The sequence below is a fragment of the Chiroxiphia lanceolata genome, chromosome 10, assembly GCF_009829145.1.
Source record: "Chiroxiphia lanceolata isolate bChiLan1 chromosome 10, bChiLan1.pri, whole genome shotgun sequence".
In the NCBI taxonomy this organism is placed as follows: domain Eukaryota; kingdom Metazoa; phylum Chordata; class Aves; order Passeriformes; family Pipridae; genus Chiroxiphia; species Chiroxiphia lanceolata.
Window position 1 is genome coordinate 10,771,806 of NC_045646.1, and position 22,548 is coordinate 10,794,353.

The window sequence follows — 22,548 nt, forward strand, 5'->3', positions numbered from 1 at the left end:
AAGTTAAGTATCATTGCAGTTTGCTAGAGAGATGCCCAGGATTCCAGTAACACCTGCTGAAAGAGCCCATTGGAGCTGTATGGATTGGTGGCTGTGTGGGCTCAGCTCTGCAGGGCAGCTGCTGCCACTGCCTCAGGCTGCTCTGCAAGGGCCAGACTGGTCTTACATTGACATCAAAGGCACAACTTCCTTTAGTTTTTGAGGGAGAATGGGATTTAACAATATGTTTACACACTCGAACTTTATTAAAATCTAGTTGAAAGGAAGGAGCTGTGGATTTTGCTTGCTGTCTACCTTTGTTCATGTGCTGATGCACCCACCTTCTTGGTGGTTGTGTGAGAAATCATGCTTCTGGTTGGCCTGCATCCTTTACTTGCCTCCCTCTCTTTCCCCAAGTGTGAATGTGTAGTTGCAAGCTCTAACACCTCTGCGGTCAAGCAGGTTATGTGGATGTGTGTTGCTGAAGGGGCTCTTTATGCTGGAATTGTCTCTGGAGTCTCCAGTTTGTGATTCAAGAAGTTCTCAAGAAGGACTGAGATCATACGTGTTTCTCCTGGCCTCTATTTTGTGCTCTGGCTGTGTGACTGTCTTGATTTTTCAGATAGAGTCATAATTATAAGGCTGCTAAATGGAGTAGTGGGGGCAGCAGTAGGATAGTTCTGGATTACTAATAAATCAAGGACTTTCCTTAGGTATTTCCTCACTCAGTTTCCATGAAGCTCTGTATATCAGGGTGTGCTTCTATCTTCTCAGTTAAAACTTCCTGAAGTCTCCTCAGGTCACAGATCCTGCTAGTTTTTGCCATTCAGCATCTCAAGGACAAGCCTTGGGTATCTCCTGTGATGACAGAGGCTGTGGACTGCTCCTTTTGTCCCTCATCACTGTGAACCTGTGGCTGTCACTTCACTGCACCAAGTGCGTGCATCCGACTCGCCTCGTGCTGCCGGCTGCTGCTGCCTGCCCTTTTTGTCTGCATTAGTTTAATTGAGTGAGGAACTTGCAGGAGAAGCTATCCATCCCTGTGGTAACTATGCTTGACAGTCAGAAGTTATTCTGGGGTTGAAGGACTGGTACAGATTTGTTTTCCTTGGTTGCGGATCTGTAGCCTCTAATAGTTTCTTGCTCATATGAACCGATGTTAACTTGGTTTGCCACTAATTAAAAGCCAAAAGGGTATGTAGTCCTCTCCAAAATAATTACCATCTTTGGTGAATGGAAGGAAACTGATGGCTTCCTATCTGTTTCCAAACCCCTTCATTTTGCCATGTTACTTTTCACTGGCCATGATGCATGGGAGGGGCCCTGTAAGGGCCAGCAACTCTGTCCTAGTGCACAGGGAGTTTGTGCTTAAATCCTTTGTCTACTGTTGGACCAAAAGGTAGGTATAGGAAAAGAATTGGCTGATGAAAAATTTTGTGAACCTAATAATTGCATTTGGGGTGGGAGGATGTGTTTTCTCAGTGGAAAGCCATTAAAGGTGATAGAGGTGAGCGTGTGCACCCTGTGTGCTGAAGCATGTTTTTATCTTGACTTTTTATGGGCTGAAAACCAACAAGAACAAAAAAAGGTTTTGACTGTGAGTGTACTAACTACTAGGAACCCCAGTTCCTAGATAGTTTGGTTTCTATCAGTAATTGGTTTCAGATACACATCAACTTTGATTCGTGTGTTGCTTTGGGGAAGGTGTCCTCTCTCCTTTCTATTTGCTCAGCCTCTACCTCTGTCATATTTTTACCATGATTGGGACTGGGCCTGCAGCAGAAGGAGGGCAGAGGGTCTTCTCCCTTCAGCTGGTCCTGAGTGCCCATGCAAGTGTTTGTGTTCCTTGTGCTCCTTCAGTGCAAATGGGCAGGGTTGTCCAATGTCATTGCTGGGTCGAGGGCTGAAAGGTGTCCAGTTCAAAGTGCTTGGACTCCCTGGAAGCAGGGCCTGGAGCTCTGTGACTGCTGTTTGCTCTGTAGGTGCAAAGATAGAAGCACTTGTCTGGATTTTGTATTTATTCCCACCGTTACCTTGTGGTGGGGCTTAGGCCTCTGAGCGTCAGCTGGGTAGGAGGAATTGCTGTCTGGACAGCAGTCACTGGCTGAACATCCTTCCTCTCAAAGGAGTGATAGAGGGATGGGCAGGAATCTCCCAGGACTAGGTTCAGAGGCTGGGGCAGGATCAGCTCCACTCATAATGCTCTGCAGATGGATGTACCTGACCTGCTGTGGAAGTTGGTGATGGCAGCTGTGTCCACTCGTCTGCAATCCCCCTTTTTGCTTCTCTACCTTGGGTACAAAAGTGAGTCTAGTTCACTTCATACAGGGAGCATTCCCAAAGTTTCTGTGCTCTGCTGTGGGATGTGCAAGGAGCAGCAATGGGGCTGTATTTTCTTAATCTGCTTGTTTGATGAGGCAGTATCTGGCTGTGCCCTTAGCAACAGGTTTTTTAATGCAGATCGAGTCTCCTGTTTTAATTGACTAAGAAAAGAGAACTTGAAGAGGGTATGAACCCACGACCTTGAGATAAACAGTTTCTTATTGAGTTCCTGAGCCCCTAAGCCGCCCCCTCTTGTGAGAGTAATATGGTTTAATTGAAGGTCAGAGGTTTTGTCACCTCTGAGAGCCTCAGAAAAAGAGGGCAACACAAGCGAGTTCTCCCTGGTCCTTCGTGACTGCAGCCATTTTTGGCCTGTCAAGTTTCCATTGAGCTCACTATGCTTGTCCCCTGTTCCTGGATGATGGCTCTCTTGACCTTCTCTGGTCTCTGTGAATGCTCATGAAGACCTGGTGATAAAGTCATCTCTGTTTCTGGGGGTTGTAATGATATATGGTGGCTATCGGCAAATGGCTTATGTGAGGCTGCTTTGAGCCTCTGTGTGCAACGTGCAGATTCACAGCCTTGATAGGACATAGTCTTCTCTTACCAGCTCTTCCCACACAGCCTCCCACGGGTGTCTCCTGTTTCTAGGCTGAGGGCCAACTGTGGTATCTCACGCACTGCTGCGTGGTCAGTCTTGGCATGTGCTGACTTGTGCTTGGCCACTGATGTTGCAGTTGCTCAAAGAGGTCCCCCCCCATTTTATTCTGTGTTTCCTTCTTGGGTGGTGACCAGGCACATGACTGTACCCCATTTGAGAGGTGCAGTATTAGTCTGTCTTCCTGACTGCAGTCACTAACGCTCCTTGAGCCTGGCTGATGGCTGGCATGGAGCTGGTCTTGCTAGCACATTGGATGCCAACTTCCTTGATGCTGTGCCAAGTCAGTCTTTTGAAAATATTGTCTGGCAAGTCCTGGAGAGATCTTTGTCTCCAAAAGCTTCTACAGTTCCCTTCTGTTTTTCCCCATCACCAAGTGAAAAATAAAAACACTTGGCTCGATAACAAGCGCTGGCTTCAGGGCTGGTGACAAAATTGCTGCTGACAAGCTTAGTATCGTAGGGTAGGAGTAGGTGAGGACAGGTATGATGGTGGTGTTATGCTGTTAGGTGCTCCTGTGAATCACACTAGCGAGACAGAAGAAGTTTGGAGAGACCTTTCCTGGTCTCGAGTGGTTTGTACCTTTGGTGTGATGTTGCACTCACGTACAGTAGCTAATGTTTCGAACAAATAGATATGTGCTCTTCTGGAATACAGCGCTCTGGTGTAGCAGGTTGGAGGATATCATGTGGCAAACTCTTGGAAGAATACAGAGAATTAGTACCCAAGAAAACTTTGTGCTGTCAAACTGTCAGGTACATGGTAAGAAGCACGATCTCTCCCTGTGAGCACCAGTGAGATCCAGTAAGGATGCTGAGTGATGTGTAATTGCGAACTTTGCCATTCTGCAAACCAGAAGCCTCTTTATTTTCTCTGAGAAACAGGAAAAGTGAACCAAATCATACAGGTCCAGGGGTTCAATTTTACAGTCATTGTTGATGCTGTAGGCAAATAATAAAGGAAATGCAGTGCAAGTCCAGTGTATATACTTCTCAGGTCAACAAGGTACAATGGCATAGAGGGGCTAAAGGCTTTTTATCCTTTATTTTTAAGAAGAGGAAAGATGTGACAGTAGTTGCACTTACTGTGCTAAAAAGTTATGTGATAAATCACAGTCCCCTTTCACAGGCAATTAATTAAGCTCCTTTGATGGGAGGATAATCTGCAGAATTCCCATGGAAGTCTGTGTGCTGGTTCTCTTGCACAAGGTGATGGCTCTGTCACCTTCCCTTTGCTTGAGCCTAAGCCAGGAGGATGGGAGTGTGTATAGGGCTGGGTGCCAGGCAGCCATGTGCTGTCCTCACCTCTGTCACCTTTGGGGGTGCAGGGGAAGTGCATGGAACTGTGTGTCATCCTGCAGGGAGATTACCAGGTCACTGTGCTGAGATAGATGGGCGTTTGGCAGCTATGCTGTGGGATGGCATGTGCATGTTCCTGCTGAGCCGGGGCATTAGGATTGCCTTTCCTTCCCATTGTCCTCCTGCTGTGTGAGATGGAGACCTTCTCAGTCTCCTTTTTTTTCTAGTTATTAGTGTCAGGCTGAGATTTGCACACCTCAGGGATGGTGGTGGTGGTGTTCAGGTGTCCTTTAGGGAAGAAGAGGGGCAACACCTTTGTCTGTGGTGAAAGTCCAGTGGCTCTGTGTGATGGTGACAGCATGTGTTATCCCACAAAGCAAAGGTGTGTCATCCTACAGCAAAGCAAGGGGCAGCACCCTTGCCTTCATCCCTTCCCATCCCAGACTGGGAGTGGGGGCTCTGTGGTAGCAGGCCACTTTCCCAGGAAAAGCATGAAGCATAGCCTCAAACACTGCCCATAACATTTTTTTTCTTTTTTTCCTCTCGTATAAGGGTCAGATTCGATGAGGAGTCTGGCTTCCAGCTGAAGTTGGGGTAATTTAGGAACTAAACTAGCTTTTTAATGTATTTTCTGCATGTCTCAGTCCCCATCTATGATGGAAGTAATGGTACTTTCTTGTTCAGAAGGTGGATGCATACACAGGCATCTGTGGTCCTCCTAGCTTTCAGATGTAATAAGAGCATTTATTAGGACTTGTCAGAATTGCTCCAGAATTTTTTATCTATATTTGGAATAAATGGCTCTGTTCTCAAAATGGAGCTTTCTGAGGAAACGTCAGCTTGCAACTCAGTTCTTGTTTTGTAAAGGAAAAAAACCTTGGGTTTTTTCCTGTTTTTCTATTTGTGATAATAAAAACATTTGTTGAAAACAAAAATGTTTTCATGAAACGCAGTCAGTGGTGAGGCCACTTCACACTCTACTGGCTTATTGCCTCGTGTCCATGTTTACCTAGGCCTCTCTGCCCCATCCAGGCTTTTTCCTTTTTTTCTTGAAGAAGTATGCTTCCTTGGCCTCTTTATCCAGCTGTTTGGAAAGAGGAGCAGCAGCCCTGAGAAACTTTTCTGTTTTTAATACATCCTCATCCACCTGAAGGTATTTGTTCCAAGCCTGAAACTGGGTTGGTTTGCTATTAGGATAGAAAGGTGAAAGAGGATGGCTAATGCTTGGAGGGGGCAAACATTTCTAAACCAGAGAGATTTACTTGTCCCGGTTGATTGTGCTTTTTAAACGTCTCCATGAATTATAATGCTTTCAAAAATACCAAGGCTGACCACGTGGGCACAGGAGTGTGGATTCCAGTTACCTGCCAGCTATTTGTTGCTATTTTCGAATGATCTGGCCAAAACTGGATAAAATCTAACCCTTGAACGTGAAGACTGTCTGGTCATGTAGGCTCTAAGTTTTAAAAGTTTCGTTTACAAATGGTTTTAACGACAGTGATAAGAGGGCCTGCCATGGTGCCAAGGGTTTCATGGTGGTGGCACCTGAGCAAGCTTTGGACGAGGTGTCCTCTGCCTTCAAATTTGGCCATTTAAAACCTAAATGGTTAAAGGAACATTATCCTTTATAATAAAACTTTATAATAAACCCCTTAGACTTGGCAGAGCAAACGTGCACTAAAATGCCATCTCTGCCCTAGGAGATCTCAGCCTAAAGGTGGGCTGCAGAAGACCCTGGGCTGGGAGTGGGGACAGCCAGGCACCTTCCTGCCCCTGTATCTTGGGGCACAGCACTTCTCTGCTCTCCTGGGCACTGTCAGTCTGGTGCTCTTGACTGAGCATCATAAGATGTGAGTGGTTTGTTAGGGCAGCATTCTGCCGGTGCTGCCTGGTGAGGGTGGCCATTCCTTGGGGAGTGGGCAAATGGCATGGTATTTTAGATTGCAAAATGTTGTCCTTTGTTTGAAACCCAGGCTCTGTGGTGCTCTGATACTGCATGAGTACTTGAAAACAAAGTCGATTATCCTTGTTTGGTCAAGAAGCTGGACTGCATTTGAGGGAGAAAGTGAAACTGCCCCCCTCTTGCTCAGGGTCTCTCTGACCAGGCTTAGCGAAATGCAGACAGCAAATGGTGGGGAGGGGGAAAAAAAAGTGAAAATAAAAATCAGTGAGTCTGTTTTGCAAATCTTCCATTTCCAGTAGACTGAGGGAGTGCGAACAGCGTGAGGCCAGTAGTTTGTGCTTGAAAATACGGGATCCAATCCTGGTGTCAGTTACAGACGTGTAAATCACAGGCAGCACTGCTGGCAGTGATGGGGAGCTGCTGAAAGGTTGCTCCAGCTTGGGACCCGCAGGCTTTCTGGCATAGATGTGCTGATTCCTCTCGTTCCTTAGCCACCCTTTTTTCCTTTCTGTCTTTGGGCATTTAAAATAACAGGAGTGCAACGTGGCTGATCCTGCTTTTGGGTTGTTTCTCAACCATCGTGGCCCAGTGGTTCCAGCTCAGGGTGACTCCTGGTTGCTGGGATGTTTTAGGTAGGACTGTCTCGCAGCTTGCTCAGCCTCTCTTTAAATCTGTTCTACTCCAAATGATCTTTTAATTTTCTGTAATACAGCAATCTCTGGGAGAGTGGGATGCCATCCCTTCAGTACAAGTTGGATCCTATTCCTTCTGTGCTGGTGTGCAGCTGGAGTGTTCTCTCCTCCTTTTCCCCCCGCTCTCCTAACTCATTTTCCCCCTCTTGTTTTAGTCACATTTAATGAACCCCAGAACAAACCTGGAAATCAAGCGTGGCAGCAAAGACACAAATGTGTCCCCTGGTCCCTAAGCCTGTCCACTGCTGCAGGACCTTGTGGCTCCTGCAGAGCAGTGCTGTAGCACCAGGCTCTGTGCCCTGCAGCACGTAGGGGCTGCCAGGGAGTTTACGGGAGCTCACTTTCCCCCTTGGAGCTGATTGTCTGTGCTGTGGCCGGCATCAGCCTTCCTCCAGGACTAGGGCTGGACCAAGAGCTCAGAAGTTGTAAGTCCCATTATGGCTAATTTTGACACATGGGTTGTGGTGGATTTGGAAGCAGCCCCGTGCCGAGTACTATCTATGAGGGGTGTGTGCTTCCTTGAGGACTGAAACTCGCCATTCACAGCCACTGCTTTGCACCAGCACAGGATCTGGCCCCTCCCAAAAGGCAGCAGCCAGGCTGCTTGTAGTGGTGACTCCCTGAGCAGGTGCTGCCACTGGCAGCAGAGCAGAGGAAACACGTCTCCAGCTTTTATTGTCTTGTGTGATCTTTTTATTAGATAACTTTGAATTGAGCAGTTTAATTTTAATATATGAAGCCTGAGAAGCAAACACAGGACCGGATCCTGCGTGTGTCAGTGTCCCAGGGTAGAAAGAGGAGCACTTGTCTCCATGTGGCTGTGTTCAAGTGTGACGCTACTGATTTTTATAAGCTGAATTTTAAGTCAGATTTGGACTCTAAATTGAGGGGAGTATGTAAGGGGTCCAATTTTCCAGTGTGTGAGAATGTGGAGACCTCAGATGGCTCCCTTGGTGCTGGTGGTGACCAGAGCGCCTGAGGGTCAGGGCTCTGGCAGTGGAGGAGATAACGTGAGATTTCTTAGTTTGGGAACTTTGACCAGCAAATAACAAATATATTGGCACAGAGTGGGAAAGACATAAAAAGACGTATGTCAGAACAGGGCAGGCTTTTAAGTGGTTTTCATTTAAAATGAAAAGGTCAGATTGAATGAGGTTGGCATCTGGGGAACTGTTCGTGCACCTGTCAGTCATACAGGGGGACCCATGTCAGTTTGTGCTGATGGCTGACTGGCTGAGAGCTTGTCTGTGCTTAAAAATTGGTGACTGGAACAGTTAAAATGACAGTTTTCCTCGTGGCTGTCGAGTTGAGCCATCTGCTTCATGAAGGAATGGAACAAAGGATCCCAGCACGAGGCTGGTTTATCCCAGTTCAACTGGTGCTTGCACTTGGGCTTCAACAAGTACAGCTATACTGATTTAAAAAACAATAATAATAATAATAATAAACAGGCTCTGAATATTGGTAACACTTTCAAGTGTAAAGGAAATTAAAAGCAAATGCAACTTTTGAGTAGTTAGAAAAACAGTTGCCATTCAACCAGGCCATTGTGATAACGACCGTTGTGATAATTAGCACTTGCTAAAATTATTTTCACAGGTAAGATTTTCATTTAAATGGATTGGGGTGTCTGGTTACTTCCATTTCTACGTGGCCACAGTAAAGTTATGCTTTTCTGAAAGTGCTGACTGCTGCTCTTTGAAACTTGAAATTCTTGCAGAGGTTTTCAACTGTCCATTCCTGAAAAATCTGAACAATCTAAGAAAACTCAAGCCATAACAGATGATTGATGCTTAAATTCAGGCATTGTAAACTACTGGTTTTAGATTTAAATCTGCAAATAGGAAAACGTGCTTTCTGTATTCTCCTTGTGTGTTAAATTTATTTTTTTCTTGAGAAATACTGGTTCTTACTGTCAGCAATACAGCATCAATATTGTCAGCCAGTGGGTGAATGAACTGCTTCTGATCATTATGTCACAAGGTGACGGGGATAGCTGGTGTGGAAAGTAAAGCCAGGAAGACACAGTTCAATTAGCCAAGTCCTATCACTGATCTTGGAAACGTTTCGTGAATTAAACCTGAGAGACACAATCCTGAGCCAAGATTTTTTAAGCACAGGTTGGTTCCCAAGAAGTATTGTCTTACCTGGAGCTCCTGGAGGTGCTGCTGTGAGTTGAATTGAAATGGTGTTGGAACCAGACGGGAATGTTGTTGTCTTCTGCCTTTGCAGATAAGACCGAAGGGCATTTTGCCAGGAGCCTGTGGGAAGGACCTAAATTGTATGTAACTCTACATCATTTTTAAATGAAAAGTAAACATGCAAAACCATAATATTTGCTTGTACTTGTCTCCTCATTGATGGATGAAGAAAAATTGCTCTTTGGCTGAGTTCATCAGCAGTAAAACCCTGCAGTTACTCATCTTCATCCCAAGCCTGCAGTGAATGGGAGAGGCCATTGCAATCTCCAGTTAAATTTGTCCTCATCACACCTGAGGGGAGCATTGATGGTCCTGGGAACTTTTATACCTGCCCATCCCTGTGGGGAATCAGGGCTGGGTGCCGCCATAGGGACCATGGGACTGAGCTGGGACAGGGTGAAGGTCTGTGTTCTCTTGTGGTGTTGGCATAGTGGAGATCTTCCACTGCTTGGGAGAGGCAAGAGCCCTGTTGCTCTCCTGGCTGCTGTGGCAACAAGTGTGGCATGGGAGACAAGAGGTGCTGGCAGGGGCAGGAAGGCATTTCGCTGTGTGACAAGGAGGAGGGACCTGGACTGTGAGCCACAAAGATGCTTTTGTGTTTTGCTGCATGTTGGTTGTAGATTTGTGGGCTCACATGAACTCTCATGAGCAGCACAGGTACAACAAATACAAGTCTGAACTGAGCTTGTCCATAGTTACAACACCAAATAGCAGTAACTTTCTCTGCTGAGCTGAGATGACAGGCCAAGCCTGTGCTTGTCATGGGCTGAGATAGGGCTGTCAGAGTGACCAGCATGTGGCTGAGAGGGGATGCTGGCTGGGGGCAGGAAGGCGTGTGCGATTCAGATTCTGCTGGTCTCCGTGGTCTGCACCCTGCCATTTGTCCTGGCATGCCACGTTCAAGATGGTGGTCACGTGGCCTGGTTGTCCCCTCTGCTCTACCTTCAACTTCTGCAGCAAGGAAAAAACAACACTGAGCTGGTCACATCAAGAAAGGGTAGTGTCTGCTTCTCAGCTACAGGAAAGAGTGAGACAGTCCCCAATGGGCAGAACTCCTTAGAAAAAAGGCTGTGCTGAGGGGGAGGGCTGGGGGTGTAGCTCTGCTCACAGTAATGGTGAACCCCATGAGCTTCAGAACGCATAGATGATGCCTTCTAGCTCCCTCACTGTGCCTGAGGTCAGGGAGATGAGTGATGGATTCATCCTGGTCTCTTAATTTATGCCTCATTTTGCATCTCCTTGTCCCTCCCCCTTCTCAGTGGCATTAAGAGCGGTAAAGGAGTGGTGGCTTGAGAAGGTGTGAGTTGTTGACCAAGCTGTGGCATCTGACATTTCTAGTCATTGCTGGTTGTTAGCCCAGTTCTGGGTGGTGGGGCTTGCTTTTGGGGGTGCTGAAAGGAGTCCAGGAGTCTGAAGGCTTCTGCTTAAGAAAGCTGGGGAGGAAAATGCTATGTTTCCCAGAAGTTGTGTGGGTTAAACTGCAAGTTTTGGAGACAAGCCGTCGGGAGGCCCATCCAGTGTGCATCACTTGAGTGTCTCTCTCTTTGCAGGGCTGGGAAAGAAACCCAAAGTCGTGAGTCTGGTGGAGCCCTGCGTGTTTCCAAACGCCCTGCTCTGAGTTCATCCCACCAGTAAGGCTGTGCAGCGTGAGAACTGGTACGTAAACATGATTCATAGGCACAGGGGGCAGCTTCTCAGAAGGATGTCACGCCTTTTCTGACTGTGGCACCTTGTCCATGGTTCTTGAAGTTTGGAGGGGGAGTGGGATCATTGGGAAAGAGCAGACAAACTGATGGTTCCCTAGTGGTGCTTACACCCAGAGGCTTTGGTGGGGAAGGGCTCAGCAGTGAGAAGCTGTGAGTGTCCGAAAGTCATTCCAGGCTATGGTGCTGAGGCTTTAGACATGCTCTGTTGAGTGATGTGTTGTGTCATAGCACGCACGGATGGGCGATGTGGGGGTAGTGACAAATACACGCACCAGAAATGCAGATACATACACACACTCACACACACACACACTACAAGTGTAGGCACATGGAAACAAAGATGGCAATACGTATATAGTATGTACTATACAGTGGCATATGAGAGCTTGGGGGTGTATATACCAAATGTCCGTATATGCTATATATGGTGATAAAAGAATGCATATGCATTCATGTTCTCTTTTTTTTCTTTCTGTCTCTTCTGTCTTTCTGTGGAGCTGTTGCAAAACTACCAGATTCAACCTCCTGGGAAGCCTTTCTGGCCAAGGTTCTACAAGCCAGCACCTGCTTTGCCTGCCTGACTTCTTTCTATATTTATTCCCCTGCACCCGGTTTTTGCCTTTGCCTGTGGAACTGTCACAAACATTTGTGCTGGCTTTTGGCTGCACAGGACTTCAGCTTGCAAGTCCTAAGTCTGCTTTCGTGCATGGTGGAGGGTAGCAGGAGTTTGTGTGTGTAGTTGTGCATGTGTATGTATGAGTATCCGTGGTCCTTGCTGTCTGCATTATGTGGTCTGTGTTCCTGTGATGCTGCAGCAGTCCCTGTGTTCTGTAAGCTACGCAGGTTGTTCTCTCTGCCCCTTCAAGATGTTTTTATGAATCAAATATTCTCAGTCCTCCTGCTTATGTAATGTCATTTAAATGAAATTAGCCACGCCTGACCCAGCGGCTGCTTTATAACCATCTGTACTGCTGTGCAGGAGGCTTGAGTTGGATTTTATTCCCAGGCCCCCAAGATTTCACTTCCCAGCCTTAGAACTGTGTCAAGGAAGGGGATTTGTGTTGCCATGTAGCAGGGAGCTCCTGGTGAGGCTGTGGATGGACATAGATGTGTCTGTCCCTCTGTTTCTCTCCTCTGTGTCATTTGGGGTAGAAGGTGCTCTGCAGCTCAGGTGCTGAACACCAGCTTATGCTTTGGTACCTCTGATTAAAGTAAGCACAGTAAAAAGGGAGAGGGTATAATGCCATCTCAGCTGGGAAATGGAAGGGAGATCCTAGTGCTGTCTTGGGGAACGTGAAGCTGGGGGAGTAGCTGCATTGTGGGTCTCCCATGAGCAAATGCTGCTCGGAGGAGACACGTGCTCATTCCCGGTCTGATGGGTACAACTTGCACATATTGAAAAGCAGCACTGGGCTGCCTGCCAGGAGCTGGGAAATGGCTTGTCCTCATGTGCTCAGGCCCCTGAGCTCTCACCCCCTCTAACAGCTATATTTGTTTCTGACATGGGAGTCCCTCTAAGGTCACAAAAGCATTAGGCCCAGGTTTCAACCCCAAGAGCCATAAAACGTACCCTACTTGACCCCTGTGCAAAGACAGAGGCAGTGTGAGCAACCCACATTCCCATGGGTTTCATTTCCCTGTCCCCTCCGTGTGTGCCACTGCAGCCTGCATTCCTCTCCCATTCCGTAAGCCCTTTCCTCTCGCGCTGACACAGCTAATATTTCCCTGCTGGCAGGGCAGGCGAGGTGGTGGCATTTAACTGTTAGGGAGAACTTTGATCTGTTCATGCTGTAGAATCCCAGAGCTGTAAGGGCTGGTGCACACCTGTGGTGGGGTTTATGCTCTTCCAGGTGTTCCCCTTCCATGCTTTGGCTCCCTTTCTTGACTTAGATAATTCTCTACTTCATTCCACTGTTTGTCCTTGCAAGAAGCAATACCTTGAGAATTGTTTTCTGCAAGGGGCTGGAAAACCAAGTCAGAATTCATAAAACTTGCACCTACCTGACCCTTCTAACCTTAGTTTTTGAGCATCTTCTTGCACAGTGACTGCAGTGCTCAGAATATCTCCTATTTCTGACCATGGAGAAAGCTCTCCTGGTAGCCCTGCTGCTAGCTGGAGCACTCTGCTCTGGGGGAGGTTTTAGTGGGTTTTTTGAAAAATAATTGATCAGCTACCCATCGAGAGCTAGTCCCAACCTGCAATGCACTGAGGTTGTCCTTATGTACCACTTAGTGCCACTTGGGACTGTTGGCTCTTTAAAGCTGCCTTTAGGACTACCAGTGTAATGAATGTGTGCTGGTGCTGGTGCAAGATTTATTTTTTTGCAGCGATAGCAGTGTAACACTGAGTTAAATGTGGTTTGTATTCTAAAAGCAGAAAACTTTGTTGTCTTCTAAAGCAAAGGTTTATATGTTTTCTGTCATCTGTGGTAGCGGGTGCTAAACTCTTGCTGCCTGACCCCTGCACAGTTACTGGAGGTAATTATAGAGCCTCTGTCAACGCAGCTCCTCCTGAAGCCTGTGCTTCAGCACCAGTGGAAGCCAGATGTACTATACTGTCGCTTTTTACAGTTTGTTTTGGCCATACATGGGCAGAGTCAGCTCTGGAATTCCTTCCCTATAAATTCAATAGCATCTTGTGGGTGGTGCTGGGGAATCACTCTGGTCTGGTTGGATCGCCTCGCCTCGGCAGCCTGTTCCCCTTGAAAATGTCGTGCTTTGCACATTCCTGAGAGGCTGCCTGCTCCTGGAGCGATGGCTGCGGATACCAGGAGGCTGTTGTCCCATGCTGGCAGGCGTAGTCATTTCCCTGCTGCCTGCAGGTCAGCCGTTGCAGCTGAGGACTGATGCTTATGGGAGCATTGGCATGGGAATATTGCTCTGGTGTGCATGCAGGCTCTGCAGGGACACATGTTTTACAAAGCACCAGCTCGATGAGCCAGATCAGAGGAGGTTTCCCTGTGCCAGGTGAGCAGCTGGTGTGGGATGTGGCAGCAAGACCTCTCTGGTGTGACGGAGGGTTGAGCCTTGCCTTTTCTGATGCCAAGCTATTGGTGCTATAACCACAGCCTGAGTTTGCCTGTTTGCCTTCAAAGAACACTCTAAAAAGTAGTTCTATGAGTTTGCTGCTGATGAGTTGAGAGATGAGAGAGGTTTCTTTCAAGGGGCAAAGGGCAGTGACTCCTGGAGTTGCTCCCATTGCATCAGTGCATCCCTGGGAGGGAACAGAGATGCAGTATCACCCATTGAGCCAGTAGCCTCCAAAGCACAGTTCAAGATGGTGACATGGGGCCCCATGATCAGGCTGTGTGTAGGTCAGCAAAGGCAATGTGCTCAGCTTATGCTTCAGAGGGGCAAGTCATCCCGGTGCCAAAGCCAGGGAGAGAAGGGTGATTTTTTTTTTTTTGACATCCTTTGGAGTTTTGATCTCCATATTTGGAAATGTTTACCCATTGCTCTGATCTATTGCAAGGGAGGGGAGGTGACTCAGGGTCTGGTGGAAGCAGGATTTGAATTCCTGTAGTAAGGTTTTTTTTTTTATCCCCCCCTTTCTTGTTTTGGAAGCTTGTTGTGGTCAGTTTTCAGTTCTCTCTTGCTCTTGGACCTTGTTCTAAATTTGATCTGCTCGAGAGGGAAGCGTGTTAATGAAGGAGCTTGCCTGGATGTTGGTAAGTGCATCGTTGCTGTTTTAGCAAGCAACTTGGGACTTTTTTTTTTTTTTGTGTTGTTTAGTCAGATAGATTGCATCAAAGTGTTTGCCTTGCTGGTGGAGACAGGCGTGTGGATCACCAGTCAACAGCAAGGGACCCAATGAAACCTTCTGTAGTAGGGAAAGATGACTTAGTGGATTGGTCTCAAAGGCAAAATGTTTCTTCAGGAGTAGGTATAAAGATAATATAAGCCAGCTCCCATTCCGTCACGCTCTTCCTTTTAGTTTCATTGGTTAATGCAGCAAGGCAGCAGAGCACTGTAGAGTTAAATGAGTATATATGCATGTGGTTAGCAAGGAAAACATAGCTTATGTACGATTTCTGTCTCTTAAGCAAGAGTGTGTGTTAAAAAGGCTGCATAATGCATGGATATATTTCTCTCAAATGTTAATATTTAACTGCTGTAATATGTGTAAAATGTTAATATTTAGCTACTGGATAAAGTTTCAGTGTCTGTTTTATCCTGTTGTTCTGTATTTTTCTTTAGTGTGAAGTTTTTAATCTGTCTGATATTGTAGCTGGCTGCTTCTCTTTTTTTTCCTTTTTTCACCCCTCCCTTCCTTTCTCTTTCCTGAAAGGAAGCTGCAGTTCATCCAGACAGTCAGGGATGTGGGGGGAACCTGGAAGATGCTCTGCATCCCGTTTTATTCGTGGCAGCTAAAACCATGCTGGGGAATCTAGAGCAGAGATCCACCATCCTGCATTCCTTTTGTCATTTGGAGCATGTAACATGCATAGAGTGCTTTTAACCCTGCTCTGGGGGTTATGTAGCTGCCACTCCTGCACCTCAAATGGAAGGCACTGCACTTTGTCCTTTTACTTTGGAAGGGGCATTGGTGACAACTCCTTTGTAGTTCCCACTGCTGGTTAGTAATCCTTGTATCTTCTCAGCTAACTGGTATTTTAGGCTGCTTCAAACCCGTTGCTATCATACTCTCTCTATTTTAAATTTAAGACCTTTGTTAGAAAGTTAAACCTCTTATTGACTTTCTTTTGCCCTTTTAAAAAGGGATTAATACTCATTGTGAGGTTTAGTTTTTCCAGAGATGTGGATTTGTAGGAGGTCCTTGAGGTACAAAACTGTTTGGATTGTTCTGAACAGGGGAAGATAATTGGCTTGGTTTGCATGAGGATGGATGTGAGATAAAAAGTACTAGGCCCCAAAAAGTGAAGGACTGCAGTTAGGATGTGTTGATGGTTTGTAGATTTCAGCTGTATTTTGCTTCTTGTTACTTCAAGCTGCTTGGATTACTGGAGCTTTGGGAGTCAGGGCCTGGCTGGGCTGAGCTTGGTACCAGTGAAAAGGAAAGAACTGCTGTCCTAAAGCATGTACAGCCTGAACAGGCAGGAGAGGTGATGAGTTAGGAAACGGGGCACTGGGAATGTGTATGGAGCTGTCACAACACCTGAAGTCTCAGCCCAGCAACTCGTCCAGCAGCCACTCATCTGTTGTACATGCATGGTGGTGCCAAGCTGTGGAATTCCTGCAGTGAGAGGGTGATCTGTGTTGCTCCTTGTGTGCTGTGCTTTGCCTCTGCGTGTGCACACGTGGCCCCATGCCATGGGCTGTGCTTCTGGTGGCACGTGGATGTGGCGCATCCAGGCTTCTCCAACTGCTTGTGGCTGAGCTTGGTGTTTTGGGAACAGCATGATGGGATTGGAAATGATGATATTGTGTTCCCCTCGCAATTTTCTCCCTTTCCTGCTCACCAGGACAGGCTGTTTGTTGGAAGACAAGGATGAGCAGTGCCTGGGTGCTGTAAACCAGGGCTCTGGAAGTGCTAGTCTGTCAAGTCTGGGGAAGCGTGTTGTGACTCTTAATATTCATGTGCTCATCCATCACTGCGAGGACGTGACTTGAGAGCTGGATGGTCTGTGAAGGATGAGCTCCCCATGTGCTGCCCATGCCCCCCTTCCTGATGGGTTCTGGGCAGCGCTGGGGTTGCTCCGGAGAACGAACGATGCCCAGCTGGGACTGCAGCTGCCAGGGCTCTCCATCTGGTGTTTCTCCAGGACCTGAACAGATCCAGTGACCACTGATGCTAACCAGGATCCACAGTGGATTTTTTCCTGCTCCAGGAACAGAGCCATTAAGGGCTGACCTTGTAAATTAATACAGCTGACTAAAGGTTTTTTAGCCTGGCACCAGTAAACACTGGAGTCTGAGAAGCCTTCCATGGCACTGGACCTCAAGCGAGCTCAGAGAGTTCCATGCCTGCCTTTCTTAAGCTTCTCTCAGTCACTTCTAACTATATGTTAAAGATATGTTAAACGCAGAGGACTTGCTTTAGCTCCCATGTAAGGAGGTCTGGTTGGCAGCCCATCCTTCATCTCAGCTGTTGCCCAGATTGATCCAAGGCTGGCACTGCATGGGATGTGGCAAAGGGGTGACACCAACACTATGTGACTGGAGTGCTGTGAGGGAGTTTAGTGTGCACTAAGGGCTGGATGTATGTACCCCTTGGGCAGGTAAGAGAATCTACCTCAGATAGCATGGGGCTAGCACATAAGGGCATGGAAGGGATGAAAGTTACAAGCCTCTGCACATTTGATACTTTGCATTTCTTTAGGAGCCCTTAAACACTAAGTCGTGCCTGTGGACTGAGAAAAGCAGCGTTATTCTGGTGTTCAGGCATGGAGACTAGGGCACTGTGTGGCAAATTTGGGAAAAGTATTCCATGTGATGGTTCATGCTCAGCTCCTGCAGACAGGTGGACACTTTGAGGCCTTGTGCAGAGTGATACTGTTAAACCCATCTCTCTTACTCTAATAAAGTCATACTTTTCTGAGCACAAAATATTTTTGCATCAGTTGTTTAAAGGTAAACCAAGTGGCATTGAGTATTTCATAAAGCTGATCTATGTTGCTAGCGCATGACATGATCTCATCACGTATCATTACTTCAGAAATTTCCAGATGGCACCTTACCTAATTGTGAGGCTGCTCTTTCCTGGGATCTGAGCGGAGTGCAGGCTTTTAAGAAATGTCTGTTGTTATTAGCTTTATAATACGCGTTTTCCTGTACCAGCTGTTGCAAGCAGCAGGCGGTCTCACTCACAGCCTAATTCTTGTCAGCTTTAGGGGGGAGACTTTGCTCCTGTAAGCTAGGTATTTGCATTTGGGATGAGATCTCCCAGATGAGAACAACTTGTTTGCCTCCAGTGGATGTGTTGGTTCAAGGGCTAGTGTGCCCAGAAGGAGGAAACAGGTTGCTCTTGTTGCTTTACCAATGTCCTCGAATAGTTAACTGCGCTTACTGCTTGTCATGGTGGGGGATGACAGTGTTTTAAAGAAATATCTGGTTTCAGAAGACTGGCTGCCTGTGGTGGAGAGGAAAGGAGTCCTTGTACTGTGCTGCCTCATACCTCTCCTGCAAAAATATTGAAGGGACAAGTTCTGGTGAAGCTGACTGGTTTTGGCAGCCACTTTCCTCCTACATCCTTGTTCTTCAGGTAAATCCCTCTTCAATAGCTGTTCCCCTTTCCTCCCTGAAAAGTCATCATCATCCCTTGAAATTAAGGAAAAGACAGGAGGAGGGAATAAATGGATGTTAAGAAGTAGAAAACAATCAATTAAATAGTACATAGCATGTAATTTTCCTTGGAAACTTACCATGAAATTGAGGAGCACTTGAACAACTAGTAATTTAAATTGCATTTGAACACTGCTAATGAGTTGTTTGCATGGGAGTTTTGGTCATTTCACAGCAGGTTGTTGTCTTTAGTACCCCTTCATTCAGTTAAAAAAGAAATGATGAGGAAGGTGCTATAGACAACTGGTCCAGCTGTTGGTAGTAAAAGGTGTACCATGGAAATTTTGCCAGGTCTTGTTAGATTTAGAGCCATTTACATCTTTAGCATCAGCTCTTCCTGTGTTTAAATTCATGGGAATTTTCTGCTTTTTATCTAAAAAAGTTTGTTATTGCTAAAAGGTAGGTAAATAACATTATCACTGTTGCACTCACAAACACGACGGAGTCAAGGGGGCTGAAGAAGCTTCTCCAGGCTCCTGGGGCTGGGGTTTGCAGCTGTGGGACTGACCTAGGAATAAATCCTGTGGCTCAGTCCTTATCACCTCAAACAAGTCATAACAGTGCTTTGGGATCTGATCCTGGCTTGCTCCATCTTAAGAGGAACAACAGAGACGTGCTGATTGGCTGGGCCTGCGGGGTATTTGTATTTAAGTTAATAGTCTTATTTTTCCAGTGTTTAATGCTCTCCTCCACCACTGTTTTACTTATAAAATGCCAACTATTTTCAGCAAAAGGCAATAGCAACCTAATCATGTGCTATATTGCTGCCGAATGCACTGGGAACAGACTCTATAGGAAGGCAAATGCAAGTTGCTTATCGCCTGTTGCTGAATGAACATCCCATTTTCAGAGCAGAGTTTTTGCAAATCCGTGGGCATGCTTAGCATATGGAAGGGGGTTCCAGTATCAAAACAAATCTGGCCTCCTGTTTCTGGATGTGTAGGTTGTTTCTTAGAAGATGGAACCTTTAAAATCTGTCCCTGCAAACATGGCTGTTAAATCCTGCTATTTCTAGAGGTGTGAGGCAGCTGTCTGTACTGAGATAAGCTGTAAAAAGGCAATATTTTCCCAAACCAGCTTTTTTAGCTATACCTGCCAGACATCTTGGCCAGAGGGAGTACACTGGGAGTGTCACCACTGCTGCCCTTTTATGCACAGGGTGCTGAGTGATGTAAAAACTTCTGGGCAAGTCTCCAGGGTCAATGTTAAGCACCAGCTCTTCCATGTCTATCTGGTGAAATGCTGCTATGAAGGTGCATTCAGAGCAAAGGAAGGAGTGCTTGTGGGTTTGACATTCTTATGTGATCTCCTGTTGTTTTCTAGGTGATTGCTTTGTCCTCGGCTTTTGTTCTTAATTTTCATTGTGTCTTTCTTGTTGCTGACTCAGTGACCATCTCTAATCACAGGGGGGTTTGAATGCCCCCCCTCGTTATTTACTTGAAGGCATTTGTGTTTGCTGTGTAGTCTTGAGGGTAGCTGGTGAGTTCAGACGAAACCAATAACAAAAACTGTAATTTTTCCTGAGGGCCTGGATGAGGTTTCTCACAACATAACAGTGTTATCACTTGTGCTTCCTGACACGTGTGCTACCCGCAGTGCTGTGTCAGTTATCAGCTAATTCTCCGCCAAGATATGTGAGTGTCAGAAAGCTACATCAGATAATCTTGTAGAGGCTGTTAAGGCTGTAGGGACAGAGAAGGACGTGGCTTTTGAGCATGTTCCCAGTGAAGTATTTCTGAAAGCTGGGAGGGCACTGGGGATGGGTGTTTCAAAGTGACTGGAGTGATGTCCTCATGTAGGTGAGGGAGCTGGTGTGTGTGGGGAGGTAGGGGGTGAAATCCACGTGGTGTAGGAGTGCAGGGGACAAGAGACCCCAGCAGCTGAGGGAGTTAGGAAACCCCAGGCAAATTAGGTTCTCATGACACTAAAAGATAGTGCTTTATCTCAACCCAGTGAACTGTCTAGGAAGTACTTTATTTTTTTGTTGTTGTTTGTTTGCTTTTTCTTTTTTGGTTGAATGAGCATTTTATCACATTGATTCCTGTGAAGTGCTGCACCTGCTATACAAATCCCCCATCACATATGAGCATTGTTGCCAAACAGCCAGCCAGTTGGATGCATTGGGTCTGACATGGGTGGAGGATTTTGCCATCGCTGTTGTGGTGTTTTTATTCCTTGAAGCATGGGCTGCCTCTTAGTCACCTCTTGACGCCCTGTCTGCTGTGGGTAATCTTTTTTTTATAACTTCTTTTTCCTTATCCCAGCTTTTCATTTCAACAACCCACTTCCCTCTTTTCCAGCTTCCTTTCAAAGGTGGACACACACTCAGCTGGTGGAATTAGATGTAGATTTGATAATTGCTCCCCTAGAAAACAGCCAAGAGTGTCTGCTCGTCCAAAAACCTACTGAAAACTGAATAGAACTGAGGCATGTGGGGTTTGAAATAATTCCAGTGAGTTATTTCTGGCTGTGGTCTGCCCCTGTGGTGCTCCTTCAAGCTCCTCTACATCTCAGGGTTTGAGCTGAGGGTGAGCAGGGCTGGTAAAGGCCCTTTGTTTCCCCACCTTCCTTTCTCAACTTTTTTTTTTTTTTTAATGGTGATAAATTTAAGTGACAACCTTGTAATAGAGATAAGGAAGAAAAAGTCATACAGGTAGATTAAGTTTGAAGTGGAAGAAAGGCAAACACTGAGGGAGCTCACACTGAGCTGCCCTGAAATGCTGGGAGATGGCTTGTTTATCATTTACCCACCCTATAAATGTATCCTGTGCTTTACAAGCAGGGAATATGACAATCCTTGTCCTAAAGAGTCTGCAATCTGAGGCAGACAAATGTGCACTTGAGGGTTGGGAAAAGGTCAGCATGGGGATTGCTGGAGATCAAAGTCCAGATAAAAGCAGATTGCTGGAAGAGAAGGGCTTCTGCAGTGGGAGTTGTGGGTGATGAGAAGGGTGTTTTAGGTGCTGGACGAGTGGATAGACAGAGGAAGGTAAATTAGTATGGAAGGAGGTGAGAAGACCTGAAAGGAAGGAAGGTTGAAGGGGAGGGTAGAAAGTGAGAAAAGGAGTAGGAGGAAAAAAAAAGAGCAGCAAGTCTGCTGTGGGAGGGGATGCTGTAGATGAGAGTTGAGATGACCTTAATGTCTCTTCGTTGTGTGTTAAAAGCTATGCCATAACTCAGGTACTGCAATTAGTCATCTCCTAGTGTATGAAGTACCAGTTTCTTCTCTGAATGGAGTGTACTGGTCCTGGCTGGAGTCCAGTGCTAGATCTCTTTGACCAGGAGTGCTGGGTGGTTACATCCTGCCTATGTACCACTGCCAAAGCTTATTAGGCAAGCATATAAGTAACTTGTCATCTTCTGCTTTATACCCTCAAAGTTAGTTAGGTTCTGACAGCAAATCAGAGATTGGAGCATGTGTGTGCATATGCATATATATATATATATGTATAATGTTGATGTATGTGGTGTGGGTAGGTTTTAAGTGCAGCAGCCTGCACTTTAGTGACGTCTGATGGGATAAGGGTGGGTTCAGTGGTTTGTGTTGCACCAAACCCGCTCCCCAGGTCTTTGTGTATTAACTTCCATGGAACTGAGCTTAGAAAACTCACTGGTTGTCAGGTTCCTATGTATGCAGCTTTTGGTTCTCTAAAAAGACCTTGGGCCTTCCAAAGCTTCCTTAGATGTTTTGTTTCATCCTTAAAGACTGAAGAAGTCAAGGAAGAATTTACTATCACCAACCTGATTTTCATTTCTCTGATTTTTTTTTTTTAATTTTTTTTTTTTTTTGAAAGTAGTTATTCTTGATGTTTGGCATTTATATGCTGGCAAGTGACTGTAGACTGAAAAGTCCACAGGGTTTCTGAAGCAGCAGTAGTAGCTTCACCTAGACCCTTTCTCTCCCCAGTTTGATCTACCTCTATCTTGCTTATCTTTTCCTGGGACTCGTGTCTGGTCCCCATCTATTTTTTGTGTCTCCTTTTACTGCTGATTCTTTTCAGATCTTCCTTCTGATTTCCCATTTCCTCTACAAAGTAGTCCCCCATCCTTCTAGTCCTTTCCTAATTGCCCATTAGTTAGACTCAAGTCTTTTTTGGCCAGTAAAAGGCATGGGAACATGAAGGACGTCTCCTCTGGAGCTCAGTCCATCTACTGTCATGGCATGCTGTTACAGCAGGAGAGAAACCTGAGTTTAGAACATCTGAAATTGCCCATTATCTCCACTCATTTCTTGCAGTCCATAATTTGGGGGGTGGGGAAGTGAGGGAAAGAGGAGGCAAGTCACTCTCAGCATGACTCATCCCCTAATAGATCGATACAAGATGTTCCATTACATTTCCATTGCCAAAAATTACTCCCCTCTCCCACCCCCCCTTCTGTGAGATGCTGTGGAGGTTTTCTTGCTGGGCCTAGTGGTTGTGTCTCTTGGTGCGTGTAGGTTGGTGCCTTGGCCAGCCCAGCAAAAGGGTGTCTGAGTTTTGGTTCAGACCTCACTTTCTGAGTGGGCTGAGGTTGAGTGTGGTGGAGATGACCTGGTTTCAGAGGGG

General features: G+C 46.3%; 1 protein-coding gene across 6 annotated transcripts in view; it reads left to right on the top strand.

The window, feature by feature from the left end:
• Window positions 1–22,548, top strand: part of LPP (LIM domain containing preferred translocation partner in lipoma) — a 327,367-nt gene that overhangs the window by 11,395 nt on the left and 293,424 nt on the right. For 3 of the 6 annotated variants that reach the window (XM_032697402.1, XM_032697401.1, XM_032697407.1), the window contains exon 2: window positions 10,604–10,709. The gene's annotated coding sequence lies outside the window, so the exon portion shown is untranslated. Of the gene's footprint in view, window positions 1–8,427; window positions 8,452–10,603; window positions 10,710–11,256; window positions 11,307–12,392; window positions 13,727–14,323; window positions 14,428–16,182; window positions 17,267–22,548 lie in introns of those variants that run through there. The other 3 variants (XR_004358748.1, XM_032697403.1, XM_032697404.1) reach the window with 3 other exon arrangements.